The sequence below is a fragment of the Erinaceus europaeus genome, unplaced genomic scaffold (genome assembly GCF_950295315.1).
Source record: "Erinaceus europaeus unplaced genomic scaffold, mEriEur2.1 scaffold_286, whole genome shotgun sequence".
NCBI classification, from domain to species: Eukaryota; Metazoa; Chordata; class Mammalia; order Eulipotyphla; family Erinaceidae; genus Erinaceus; species Erinaceus europaeus.
In genome coordinates this window covers 79,301-93,824 of record NW_026648260.1, presented here as the reverse complement: position 1 = coordinate 93,824, position 14,524 = coordinate 79,301, and the positions used below count along the sequence as shown (strand labels likewise).

The following is a 14,524-nucleotide window of genomic DNA, read 5'->3' as shown; positions in this document are numbered from 1 at the left end:
TTCCCCTGCTATTTCCGTTTCTCTCTGTCCTATCCAACAACAACAACATCAATAACTACAACAATGTTAAACAAGGGCAACTAAAAAGGAAAAATAAATTAATTCATTTAAAAACACCGTAATATTTTCTGAGAGAATCTAAGGTCGAGGGTCAGGAAAGGGTTTTTCCCCCACTTCATTTTTCTCTATTTCCTAGATTTTGAATTACATATGTATGTAGTTTTATTCAAATGTATAAGTTCTACTAAATTGTATGTATCATTTAAATAAGCAAAGTATACTCTTGTTCTCTTCAGATTGTATAAATCTTTTGCCTCTTAAGTAAGCAAAGTATCATAATATTTTAAATTATAAAAAAATAAAGGCTGCCACTGTCTGGGAGGTTGTGCAGTGGATAAAGCTTTGGGGTTCTTATGTGTGAGGTCTCAAGATTGATCTCTGGCATCAGATGTGTCAGAGTGATGCTGCGGTTCTCCTTCTTCCTCTCCCCTAATTCTCTCACTAATAAATAAATCTTTAAAAACTAAAGTATAACCTGAATGTGGTTGAAAGAGAATTTTGGGGTTGGAAGCGCAAAATAGCCATGTTTTTGAGTTATTTGCAGTAAACCTTGTAGCATTTTTGGAAAAGTGGGCTGCATAACAGTAAGCATTATAATAACTGTCACAAGTCACTTTGATTTAGATATCTTAGTTTTCCCTACTTTTGGCCGTTCCACTTTCCCTACCCTTATTTTAGCCTGCAGTAGTGTAACTGACAGCGCAAATAATATATTTATCCCTTGCCTGCGATGGTCTCAGATTGTAGAGGAGCATCAGTAGGTAGACTTGAAGCTAGGAATTCACATTTCCAAACCACTACTTCTTAGCAAACCCCTTCTGGCACAGACACAGAGAGCCTAAACATTCAAGTTATTTCTGATCCTCCACACTCTAAGTGCACACCACAGGCAGGCAATGGGCGGGACTCAGTGCATAGAGGAGCAGTGCTTTGCATGTCTCTTAAAGGATACAGAATGGAGACTGGCAAGGAGGCTTCTCAGTTGTCCCATGCAGGTGCAAGGTTCTGGGTGGGATTGATCCCCAGGCACAATATTTGAGAAAAAATTTTAAAATGACTTTGTATTGCTTAAAAGATTAACAGTTAAGAGAACAATATTACCATGATTTTGTTCAAAAAAGCCAATCTGCAGCCCTGGAGGCTGGTACAGTGGTTGGAGTTTTGGACTCAAGCATGAGGTCCTGAATTCTACCTCCAGCATCACATGTTCCAGACTGATGCTATAGTGTTTTTCCTCTCTCTCTCTCTCTCTCTCTCTCCTCCCTTTCTCCCTCACTGATTAATCTTTTAAAAGAGCTTCAGCATATGTAGAACCAGAGTTCAGACAGACCTGGGATCCCACACATATAAATCTAGATCTCTTGCCACTGAACCACCTCCCAGGTTACATTAACTGGCTCTTAAAAAGATTATAATTATTTATATGTGTGTACATATATTTTATAATCTTTTTTTGAAAAAATATGGTATGCCTCATGAATCTGTGTGTAATCCTTGAGCAGGGGCCATGCTAATCTTCTCTGTTATCATGCCAGTTTTAGTATATGTACTACCGAAGCTAGGACTATATTATAATCTTATTTAAAAAGTGTTAAGAGATGGAGACAGTTGGAGTCAGGCAGTGGCACAGTGGGTTAAGCGCACATGGCGCAAAGCTCATGGACCAGAGGAAAGATCGCGGTTCTAGCCCCTGGCTCCCCACCTGCCCGGGAGTCCCTTCACAGGTGGTGAAGCAGGTCTGCAGGTGTCTGTCTTTTTCTCCCCCTTCTGTCTCCCCCTCTTCTCTCCATTTCTCTCTGTCCTATCCAACAACAACATTAATCACCACACAATGTTAAGCAACAAGGGCAACAAAAAGGAAAAATAAAATAAAAAAGAGTGGAAAAGAATAGACAAGAAAAAAAAAAAAAGAAAGGGAGACAATGAGACCTTGGTGACAACAACAACAACAAAAATAAAATAACCTATTTATACTTTAGAATTGCAGAATGGCTAGGGCAATGGCTCTGTACGAATTAAGTCCTGAATTCAATCCCCAGATTTGTATGTGCCATAGTCATGCTCTGCTTCTCTTTTTTTTGTATTAATAAGTAACATTTTTCCTTTTTTTAATTTCCTTTTAAAAAAAAAAAAAAAAAAACCACGGTTCCTGCCCGGTTCCTACCAGCTCCAAGATCGGCTCTTGCCTGGCTCTGTGGGGCTCCTAGTGCAGCTCCCACCTGCCAGCATCCTGGCTGCCCCATTGTGTGAGTAGGAAGACTGCAGTCTCCCAAGGACTGTCCCCACAGACACAAGAACCCCAGGCGACCCCTGCCCACCCCCCACCACACATGGAGCCCTGCCAATCCCAGGCCACCTGCATGAGGGGGGTTGGGGGTGGGTGTTGGCAGTGCCCTCCAGGACCAGCAGGTTGCAAAGTGCCAGACCCTCAGCCCAGACCCAGTCCACAGCCCGGGCCCAGGGCTCAACAAGGGTTGGAGGCAGCTGGCCTGGGGCACCCCTCTGAAATGCATGTCTCTTCCGAGAGAGACAGAGACAGAGAAAACACTCCAGTTCTAGAAGTGTGAGGAGAGCCCCAACCTGGACCTGCACCCTGTGCCCAGCCTCCTTCACCCTAGTCTGGGAGCTTGGCTCCCCATGTTGCCCCAGACCAAACTCGAAGTTCAGGATTCCTAACAGTCATTCCCCGAGGACCTCATAGTGGGCCACAGAGAGAGCAAGGACAATGGGCGCACATTTCGGGTGGGCGGGCGTGGGGAAAGTTCTCTAGGACTGGTCGCTCCCGAAGCCAGGTCGGTGGGTTCAGGGGTCCCCTCCTGCCCAGGCGATTGGGGTGGGCAGGAGGCGCACTGCCCGGACTCCAGCTGAGCTGGCGGGTCCTCACCCTCAGGGCGCTTGGAGCCACCAGCACTGACACACTAGGTGAGGCCCAGGGACCAAGGACCCCTCTCCCAGCAGGAAGGAAAGGGAAGGCCCACCTCACAGACTCTCCTGCAGGGTCCCTGCACTCATGGAAGCTGAAAGCAGCTCAATCTGAGGGCACGCAGGCACCCTTCCAGGGTGTCCCTGCCAGGGGTGCGGGGTCTGGGGGCTCGTGGACACCTCCCCTGGGTTCCCCCCTGCCAGGGATGCGCATGGCCTTGATCCAGGGGAGCGCCCCGCTCAAGGCCACTGGGTCCTGCAGGTTTCTGGGTGCATGCAGCCACCTCTAAGGGGTGCGCCTGGCCCGGGGTACTGGTTCCTTGGGCGCTGGCCCCTCTGCGGCTGTACCCTGACTTTGCCCCTCCCCCACCCAGCACCTTCCCAGGCAGGCACAAAACCCAACCTTCAAGGGCACAGGAACCAGGGGCCACTTACTTGGAATTGGAGGAATCTCACTAGATGGGCTCCAGCACTATGGACCTGGCTGCTGGCTGCTGTCTGGCATAGCACCTTGGGGAGTCCCCAGCAGTACTTCCACATGGGGGACCTCCGCACAGTTCTGGCTGGGAGCTCAAGGCACAGGGCCCAGGCCCCAGCGCTGGAGCCTATGGGTGCGACCCAATTACCAAATAATGTGATGGTAACATTAACTATTGATTGTCTTTTTGAACCCTAAGACAGCAGGAACCTCACATCTCCACTATAGAGCCTCTACTTCCCCCAGTCCTGGAACCCTTGGATAGGACCCACTTTCCCGTATGCCTCTCCCAATCCATATCAAATAATGTTGCATCTGCCGATCACATCCTAATCAACACAACGATTGCCACCTCAACATGCTTCACTTCAGACTGTGTCCAGAGACTTCATGTGTGGACTGACAACCCTTCAGCTTCATTACTCGGGTGAGACCTTTCCTTTCATAGTATACTCTAATTCCATCTCAGGTGGTTCACTTTCTAACAAAGTCCCAAAACCTAGATATACACCAGATTCTGTGAGAGAGAGCATATGTTCACACGTATCCATAAACTACTGCAAAAATATATACCTGAAAGCAGAAGTACACTAGAGTTTGCAGTGAGTATCCCCCTAACACTTCCTCTCCACTACTCCAAGCTTTGGGTCCATGATTGCTTAACAATTTGTTTGGCTTTGTATGTTAACTCTCTTTTCAGTCACCAGGTTCCAGATGTCATCATCATGTCAGCCAGGCTTCCCTGGACTGAAGACCCCACCAATATGTCCTGAAACTCCGCTTCCCCAGAGACCCACCCTACTAGGGAAAGAGAGAGGCAGACTGGGAATATAGACTGACCAGTCAATGCCCATGTTCAGTGGGGAAGCAATTACAGAAGCCAGACTTTCTACCTTCTGCAACCCACAATGACCCTGGGTCCATGCTCCCAGAGGGATAGAGAATGGGAAAGCTATCAGGGGAGGGGCTGGGATATGGAGATTGGGTGGTGGGAATTGTGTGGAGTTGTACCTCTCCTACCCTATGGTTTTGTTAATTAATCCTTTCTTAAATAAAAAAGGAAAAAAAAATGAAAGACTTGTATACTGAAAATTATGAGTCACTACTCAAGGAAATTGCAAAAGACACAAAGAAGTGGAAAGATATTCCATGCTCATGGGTTGAAAGAATTAACACCATTAAAATGAATATACTACCCACAGCCATATACAATCTTAATGCTATTCCTATCAAGATCCCAAACACATTTTTAGGAGAATAGAACAAATGCTACAAATGTTTATCTGGAGCCAGAAAAGACCTAGAATTGCCAAAACAATCTTGAGAAGAAAGAACAGAACCGGAGGCATCACACTCCCTGATCTCAAATTGTATTATAGGGCCCTTGTCATAAAAACTGCTAGGTACTGGAACATGAATAGACACACTGACCGGTGTCTCAATAGAATTGAGAGGCCAGAAGTAAGCCCCCACACCTATGGACAATTAATCTTTGACAAAGGTGCCCAGACTATTAAATGGGGAAAGCAAAGTCTCTTCAACAAATGGTGTTGGAAAAAATGGGTTGAAACATGCAGAAGAATGAAACTGAATCACTATATTTCACCAAATACAAAAGCGAATTCCAAGTGGATCAAGGACTTGGATGTTAGACCAGAAACTATCACATACTTAGAGGAAAATATTGGCAGAACCCCTTTCTACATAAATTTTAAAGACACCTTCAATGAAATGAATCCAATTAAAAAGAAGACTAAGTCAAGTATAAACTTATGGGACTACATCAAATTAAAAAGCTTCTGCACAGCTAAAGAAACTACTACCCAAACCAAGAGACCCCTGACAGAATGGGAGAAGATCTTTACATGCCATACCTCAGACAAGAGGCTAATAACCAAAATATGTAAAGAACTTGCAAATCTCAACAAGAAAAAAATAACCCCTTCCAAAAATGGGGGGAGGACATGGACAGATTATTCACCACAGAAGAGATCCAAAAGGTCTAGAAACACATGGAAAAAAAATGTTCCAAGTCTCTGACTGTCAGAGAAATGCAAGTAAAGACAACAATGAGATACCACTTCACTCCTCTAAGAATGTCATACATCTGAAAAGGCAACAGCAGCAAATGCTGGAGAGACTGTGGGGTCAAAGGGACCCTCCTACACTGCTGGTGGGAATGTCAATTGGTCCAGCTATGGAGAACAGTCTGGAGAACTCTCAGAAGGCTAGAAATGGACCTACCCTATGATCCTATAATTCCTCTCATGGGGATATATCCTAAGGAACCCAATACACCCATCCAAAAAGCTCTGTGTACACATATGTTGGCAGCACAATTTGTAATAGCCAAAACCTGGAAGCAACCCAGGTGTCCAACAACAGATGAGTGGCTGAGAAATTTATGATATATATATATCATATATATATATATATGATATATATATATATATCAGTTATAAAAAATGGTGACTTTACCATTTTCAGCCAATCTTGCAATCTTGGATTGACCTTGAAAAAATTCATGTTAAGTGAAATAAGTCAGAAACAAAAGGATGAATATGGGATGATCTCACTGTCAGGCAGAAGTTGAAAAGCAAGATCAGAAAGGAAAACACAGGTAGCACCAGAACTGGGATTGGCATATTGCACCAAAATTAAAGACTCTGGGTTGGGTGGGTGGAGAGAATCCAAGAAGGATGACAGAGGACCTAGTGGGGGTTGTATTATTATATGGAACACTGGGAAATGTTATGCATGTACAAACTATTGTATTTACTACTGAATGTAGAACATTAATTCCCCAATAAAGAAATTAAAAAAAAAAACACTTACGCATGCCCCATCATCCCTCTGTACAAGGAGGGTGTCCTGAGGAGTCATTCCAGGCTGGTCCCTGTCGTTAGCAAGAAAGATGCAGCTAATCAAATCCAACAGGGACCCAAAAGAAAGGAGAAAAGATGAGCTGTTAGTCTGTTTTTCCCCCAAGTCAGTATTTGTTGCTACTATGTTTAATATCCTGTGCTACTTTTCAAAGTGGATGAACATTCTTATGAAGTCAAGTCTAAATCTCAGGAAAGTAAGGAGTTTTAGTTCAGGCAAGTGAGAGGAGCCCTGGAAAGTATGACATGGTCTGTGAGGCTGGAACTCCAGATCTGCAACTTCTCTCAACTTCTGACCGAGAACCCATGGCCCAGGGCTCTGGGGAAGGAGGGAAGGAAACTTGTTTTGAGAATCATGCAAAGGGGAAACCTGGGCCTATTGATTCACTCAACAACAGTGTGTGTGTGTGGGTGCAGGATTAAGGGTGATGGTTTATGGTCTAGTTGTTCTCACATGGGTAAAATTTCCCATCTCACCATGATAAGTGTCTGCAGTTTATGGAATTTCAATTCACCTTTGAATATAGCTGTTGTCTCCAATCACAAGTTGTAAGGAAGGGAAAATAAAGAGTGCTGACCACAAGTCCCTCAGAAATCCATAATGGAGTATGATACATATGTGAAGGAGGGACCAACACCTGCCTGATTGGCAGGTGGCTCTAAACCAGAACTCACCACCATGGGGCAGGGCAGGAGAGAGGGCCACACTGCTGTACAGATATCTGCATTATTTCATTACACTTGTACTGGCAAAAATACCTCTCCAGACAGGAATGCCACTCTTGCTTTTGCTGAACATACCTGCAGTGCAAGATCAACTCCACACAATACTGAAGTCCATATTTTCTTTCTTTGTCTGCTGGCCCTCTCGTGCATGATTACACTGTCCCAGATGACCCATGCTTTCTTTTGTTTTTCCCTTTTAATGTTCAGAAGAGAATGAGAGAGAATAACAAAGACTTCATGCTTGAGCAATTGGCTTTACAAACAACCAGATGAAAATGTTTTAGATGTAAAAGTCATGACCACATGGAAAACCAAGATGGAGGTCTTACGAGAAAGTGACCACGAAGCTTTTCCTGGGCCAACCTACAATGAGTGACCTCCGGTCTCTGCTGGTGGCTCTCCTGGACCTCTCCAGGTAGGCAGACACCCACAGGCTACACAAGGGCACCGAGTGCTTGATCGTGAAGTTGCTTTCAAACCTGGAGAGACAGCAAGAAGACCTCAGTCACTCTGCCCTGTACTCCCAGCCAAGCCCATGAAGACCTGCTCCTGCAGCTCTGTCCTCATCTGGCAGCTCAGCAAGAGTGGGGAGAAGGGCCTGAGCACTGTGTGTGATGACTGATCCTGGAGACATCTCACCAAAGGCAGGAAGCAGCCAGCCCTCAGAGCTGAGGCTCCATTGTGGCCGCACTCTGTACTTCAGTGTTTACAAATGCCACTCAGTGAACAATGAGTATCCTTTCCTGTTGCTGAAATTCTGACACTTATATTTTTTTACATTTAATTGTATATACTATATAAATAAAACTCATAAATTAATAGAAGTGATGCACTTTTTACTTCAGACCTGCTAGTTTGTTTTAGGCCTTCATACAAAAGAACACAATTGGAAAAAAAATTCAATTCCTTTTCATAAAGGAAAGAAAAAAGATTATTTCCAGTTTTTTTCAAGTATTGATTTAGGATGAGAGGAATAGATCACCAGGTAGCCTAATTTAAAAATCCATTTGGTGACTGATGAGAGAGACAGAGAGAGAGAATAATACATGACACAAGCATATGCAGTGCCACAGACCAGACCTGATATTTATGCTGGTCAGTTGTTTCTACCCAGTGCCAGAAACTTCTCCAGTCACAGTCACTCTCCTTCTCTCTCCCCCCCTGGTATGTACATTTTTTTTTTGCACTGCTGGGGCCTTGCACATGCATAACGTAACCACTACAGCCAACCAGCCCAGGAGGTGGCACCAGGAGGCAGCATTCAGTGCTGCTTTGGCCCACATGGCCTGCACTGTCCCCACCCCCAGGTCATACGTGGAGATGGAGCATCTATATACTTTGAGCTAGAGATGAGCAAGACGTGTGAGTATAGGTGCAGCTGTCGCGCCTGCCTCCTGTGACCCCTTTTGACCATGGCTGTGGTGGCCAGCAGCAGCCTGCCACAGGGCTCCTCCCAAGCATACTCTCCTTCAGAAGTGGCTGAGTCCTCAGAAGACCCCCTGGAACACATCAACCACAGCCAGTAAGGGCTCAAATAGACAGCAGGTTTGTATGCTTGACATCCTCAGTGACACGACAGGCTAGTCATTTATTTTAATCTGCCAAACAGAAACCCAGACTTCCAGTCAGGAGTCCCTGGGTTATAGAGAGCCCCTGTGAGAGATGAGGTCACTCAGGGACTGATGGAGAAGGGAGCAGTTTGAAGTCAGGACACTGGGCCTCGCCATCTTAGACGGGAGGGCGAGAGGAAGCAGCTAGGCCACTCAGAGCTGCGAGGAAGAAAACAAGCAAATAGACAAAGGGAGAGAGAAATAAAAAATCTCCAACACAATAAGAAGGTTCTCTGGGAACTAGCAGAGGTTACATTAAATGGCATGTAGAGCTGTGGAGAGGTGAGGGCAATGTGGCTGCAGGTGAGTCTAAAAATTTAGGTAACAGGAATCTGGAAAACTGACTCCAATCTTGTCTAAAGCAATTGTTACACTTTGGGGAAAAATTATCAGAATCAGCAAATAACACTAAAAGATCCAAATATCTCTAACTGCAAGGAAGTGGCTAGATAATACTGAACTATGGGTGAACTTCAATAGGACTGTCCAGTCTTAACAGCTATGACAACTCAATTCAATAGAACATGAAAGTTCTTGACAAACACGGCAGATCATTTTACTCATTTCATTATTTATACAGAAAACCCTCCCCTGGTCCCTGAGAAGTGTCTGCCTAAGAAGGTCTAACCTGCTTTCTCATATTCCGCAGGACTGAGTGCCAAGAACAGGACTCTCTCTTCATGAAACCAGAGCTGAAGACCAGCAGAGTCTGTTCCCATGTTTCAGAGGGAATGAAGCAGAGCACTTCCCATCACTGCCCTGCTCCTCTGACAACCACACCCAGCACAGGGAGAGCCTACCTCAAGCAGGAGAGCCAGCCAAGACACCCTGAAAGCCTGGAGGACTTTTGGGTAGGAGCAGACATCCTTCACTCTTACTCCTTGACTTTGAAGTAAAGTAAGAGTACAATACCCCGAGTACTGCCAACTTCGTCCTCAAGTCTGAAGACTCTGCAGTAGCCTTGGCCACTGGAGCTGTGATGTCACAGTCTAAGGCTCTTGACATCACTGACACACTGCAGAACAGCCTCCTGGGACCAGCAGTGCCCCCAGCTATTGATCTTTAAAAACCAGTATTTCGCTTGTGAGATGACAGCAGCCTCACATGCAGGTGTAAGAAAGGACTTTTAGTTCTACTGACCCAGTGGTAGTACTTGCCTAGATTATAGTATCATGGTCAGGATGTTCACAAGGACAGAGTCAGACATATATATTTATCTGCTCATGATACCTTTAAACTCACCTAAGCTTTTTTTTCCACCTCTATCACTACTTTCAAATTTCAAAAATGTTTTACTGAATTCCTCCTTCATCTCTTTTTTAAGGGGGGATTAATGGCTTACAATAAATGCAGTTGTTAGTACCTGTATAACATTCCTAATTTTTCTGTATCCTTCTGTCTCTGTCTTCCTCTTTCCTCCTTTCTTCTTTTTCCCCTCATTTAGGAATACAGTTTCTCACTGCTCCCATTACCAAACATCTGTGTCCCCACCTCACCCCCTGGTAACCACTATAGTTCTCCCACATTCTTAGATAAAGCTGCACATCTTTTTTTTTTTCACATTTGTGTGTTTAATTCTCTACATTCTGAATGTGAGTGAAACCATTCTGTAGCTGTCCCTTACCTCCTTACTCATCCACTAAGTATAATCCATTTTATCCCAATGGACACAATATCATCTTTTTTATTTTCCAAGTGATACTTCATTGAGTATATGTCCCATAACTTTTTTATCCAGTGATCTGTCATAGGGCATTTGGGCTATTTCTAAATGGGGGCTATATAGTTCCTAAACTGGAGAACTGTGGGCTGTGGTTTTCCTAGTTGTTAAGGAAGCTTGATGGACACCTGTCTTTTATTTACCACTAGACACACAACCACCTCAACATTCTGCCTCTGTCAAGCATCATTAACAGTTTTGGATGAGACCTTGGTTTGCAAGACTATATGTTTCAGACATGTCCATGCAGCTTCCAGGGCAAGTTTCCAACACTGTCCAGGTTCTGGACCCCAAGGTGCTAATGACCGTCCACCACAAGTGGCTACTAGTGAATTCTTATCTGCACCTACAGATTGGCCTACCTATTTAAGTTATTTTCCTGAAGAAATGAAAGTGTCTTATAGTGAGAACAAAAAAAAAAAGGCCCAATTCTCATGCAACCAACTTTTGAATGGGGAAGACAGAAATTCAACAGAAGAGACCACCAATCACAGTGTGATTCTAGACTCCTGGAAATATCACCCAGAAAAAAACAAAGAGGGAAGTGAGGGAGTAAAGGTGGAACATGAAACCTGACACTGTGGAGAGGACAAACAAGGAAGGCTCCTTGGAAGAGCTCATTTGAAAGGAGACTTATTTGAATTTAATTTCTTTTTTTTTTTTTCAGAGCTCTGCTCAGATCTGGCTTATGGTGGTAGGAAGGTTTGAACCTGGGACCCTGGAGCCTCTGACATAAATGCCATTTGCAAAACCATTATGCTCTCTCCCTGGCTCTTGATTTATTTTAATCACTGCAGGGAATAATCCTGGCCCTGCCATCTGTACAGTGCTACTGAGTGGCCCTAATGCCCAACTGTACAATATTTAAAATAAATTTTCAGAGAGAGTGCAGTTGGAGAAAGAGAGACAGAGTCATCACAGCACCTGTCACCACCCATGAAGGGACTGAGGCCATGTATGGTGCTGATGCTCCAATGCAGGGACTCAAATATGGGAGGCATGAACTCTAACAGATGAGCTATCTCCAGCCACCAAAATGTAGTAAACACAGTTTGAATTCATCTAAAATGCCACTGTGAATAACTGCAGGAGCAATATAAACTTGGGGGAGGGTTTACAATTCTCTCTGGCATTTTTAGCTAAAATTAGTATAAGACCTGTTCCCAGACATCAACATTGCTAAAATATTTTATTTATTTATTCCCTTTTGTTGCCCTTGTTTGTTTCTTTGTTTCAGCTATTATTGTTGTTCTTACTGATGTGGTCGTTGTTGGATAGGACAAGAGAAATGGAGAGAGGAGGGGAAGACAGAGAGTGGGAGAGAAACAGAAACCTGCAGACGGGCTTCACTGCTTGTGAAGGGACTCCACTGCAAGAGGGGAGTCGGGTTTGAACCGGGATCCCTACTCTGGTCCTTGTGCTTTGCACCACCAGCACATGACCACCAGTGCTACACATGGGTTCAAGCCAGCCGGCCTGGGGCACTTCTCTGAAATGCATGTCTCTTCCGAGGGAGACAGAGGCAGAGAAAACACTCCAGTTCTAGAAATGCCAGGAGACCCCCAACCTGGACCCACACCCCGCGCCCCAGCCTTCACCCTAGTCTGGGAGCTTGGCTCGCCATGTTGTCCCAGGCCAAACTCAAAGTTCAGGATTCCAAACCGCCTTCCCAGAGGACCTCATCCTGGGCCACACAGAGAGGAAGGACAGCTGGCGCACATTTCGGGTGGGCGGGCGCCCAGAAAGTTCTCTGGGCTTGGCCGCTACTGAAGCCACAGCAGGCTGGTGGGTTCCGGGGTCCCCTCCTGCCCTGGCGGTTGGGGTGGGCAGGAGGCACACTGTCCGGAATCCTCCTGCATGGGCGGGTCCTCACCCTCGGGGCGCTGGGAGCTGCTGGCAAGGACACACTGGGGAAGCTCAGGGACCCAAGGACCCCTCTCCCTGCAGGAAGGAAAGGGAAGGCCAGCTGCCCAGACTCTCTGGCGGGGTCCCTGCGCTCCTGCTCCCAGAAGCCAAAAGCAGCGGGATCTGGGGGTGCGCAGCCACCATTCTAGGGTGTCCCTGCCTGGGGACAGGGTCCAGGGACTCTGGCCCCTCAGCGGCTGCACCCCGACTTCGCCCCTCCCCCCACCCAGCACCTTCCCAGGCAGGGGCAATACCCAAGCCATTGAGGGCACAGGGCCCCTGGGGCCACTTACTTGGAATTGGAGAAATCTCAGTAGATGGGCTCCAGCACGATGGACCTGGCCGAGGCTGTCCAGCACAGCACTGTCCTGAGTCCTCAGCAGTACTTACACGCGGGGGGCCTCCGCACAGTCATGGCCAGGTGCTCAGGGCACGGGGTCGAGCCCCATCGCTGGGACCTATGGGTGCGACGCAATGCAATGCAGCATGGGGACGAGGAGGCATTAGGGCGCAGGCCGCTGGGCTCCATGGCGCTGCGCTGGACACAGCTGGGACAAAGGGAAGAAGAGAAGAAGGGAAGACCAGGAGAGAAAGACACTTGCAGACCTGCTTCACTGACTGTGAAGCCAGACCCCTGCAGGTGGGGAGCTGGGGGCTGGAACCAGGATCCTTATGCTGTGCCACTTGCGCTAAACCTGCTGCACTACCTCCGAACTCCCTTTTTAAAATTTTTTATTTATAAAAAGGAAACACTGAGTAAAGCACAGGGGTACAACTCCACACAATTCCCACCACCAGACTCTGTATCCCATCCCCTCCCCTCCCCTGATACCTTTCTTATACTTTAACCCTGGGAGTATGACCCAAGGTTATTGTGGGATGCAGAAGATGGAAGGTCTGGCCTCTGCAATTGCTTCCTCGCTGAACATGGCCGTTGACTGGTTGATCCATACTCCCAGCTTGTCTCTCTCTTTCCCTAGTGGGAAAGGGCTCTTGGGAAGCAGAGCTCCAGGACACATTGGTGGGGTTGTCTGTCCTGGGAAGTCTGGTCAGCATCATGCTAGCACCTGGAACCTGGTGGTTGAAAAGAGTTAACACTCAAAGCCAAACAAATCATTGACCAATCATGGACCTAAGCTGGAATAGTGCAGATGATGAGCTGAGTGGATTCTTAAGAAATTCTTTAATAATTTTAAAATAGATACAGGTGGTGGTGATCTCAGTTGAGCATGCACATAACCATGACTAAGGAACCAGGTTCAAGGCCCCAGTGCCTACCTGCTAGGGGGTGGGGGAAAGCTTGACAAGCAAGCAGAGCTACATGTGTCTTTCTCTCTCTCTCTCCATTATCTCCTTTCCTTGTATGAACTGACTTGTTCTATCAAATCAAAATATAATTTTAAATATAAACTCCTTAAAATTAAAGGAAGTCAGGCAGCAGCACAGTGGGTTAAGTACACTGGCTCTCAAACTGCAGGGGGTTTGCTTCACAGGCAGTGAAGCAGGTCTGCAGGTGTCTATCTTTCTCTCCCCCTCTCTGTCTTCCCCTCCTCTCTCCATTTCTCGCTGTCCTATCCAACTACAAGGACATCAATAACAACAATAACTACAACAATATAACAAGGACAACAAAAGGGAAAATATTTTAAAAATTAAAAATAATAATTTAAAAATATTTTTATTATCTTTATTTATTGGATAGTAACAGCAGAAATCAAAAGGGAAAGGGGAAGTAGAGAGGGAGAAGAGAGAGAGAGAGAGAGAGACCTGCAGCACTGCTTCACCATTCACAAAGCTTTTCCTCTGCAGGTGTGGTGGGGACTCAAATCCAAAATAAATTTTAAGAATCTAACTCAACTCATTTTGTGTTGATGGTGTTAGGGTTTAGAGACAGACTTAAGTTTGAATAAAATCTAGAGACAGGATGTAAAGTTCAAAATCTCAGAGCCAGGAAAAGAAATAGGGCTTTGCCCAGACCCACCCCTGCTACCTGCACGATGAGACTGCCTGAGAGGAGGACAAAGCAGTAGGAATATACTATCCCTTTGGAATATAATATCCCACTGGAATATATAACCCTTTGGAATAGAACTAAAATAGGCCTACTAGCTATCTTCAAAACAGAGACCTCAAATCTTCATCTGCAATATTCCAGCCTTTAGGTTCATGATTGGTCAACAATTTGGCTCTATATGTTAACTCTTCTTTCAGCCATCAGGTT

General features: G+C 45.7%; 1 non-coding gene across 1 annotated transcript; it reads right to left on the bottom strand.

Moving 5' to 3' along the window:
• Positions 1 to 1,517: 1,517 nt before the first annotated feature.
• On the bottom strand, positions 1,518 to 1,625 carry LOC132536718 (U6 spliceosomal RNA). Its single transcript, XR_009548206.1, has one exon. It is a non-coding gene; the product is annotated as a U6 spliceosomal RNA (small nuclear RNA).
• Between the last annotated feature and the right edge of the window lie 12,899 nt (positions 1,626 to 14,524).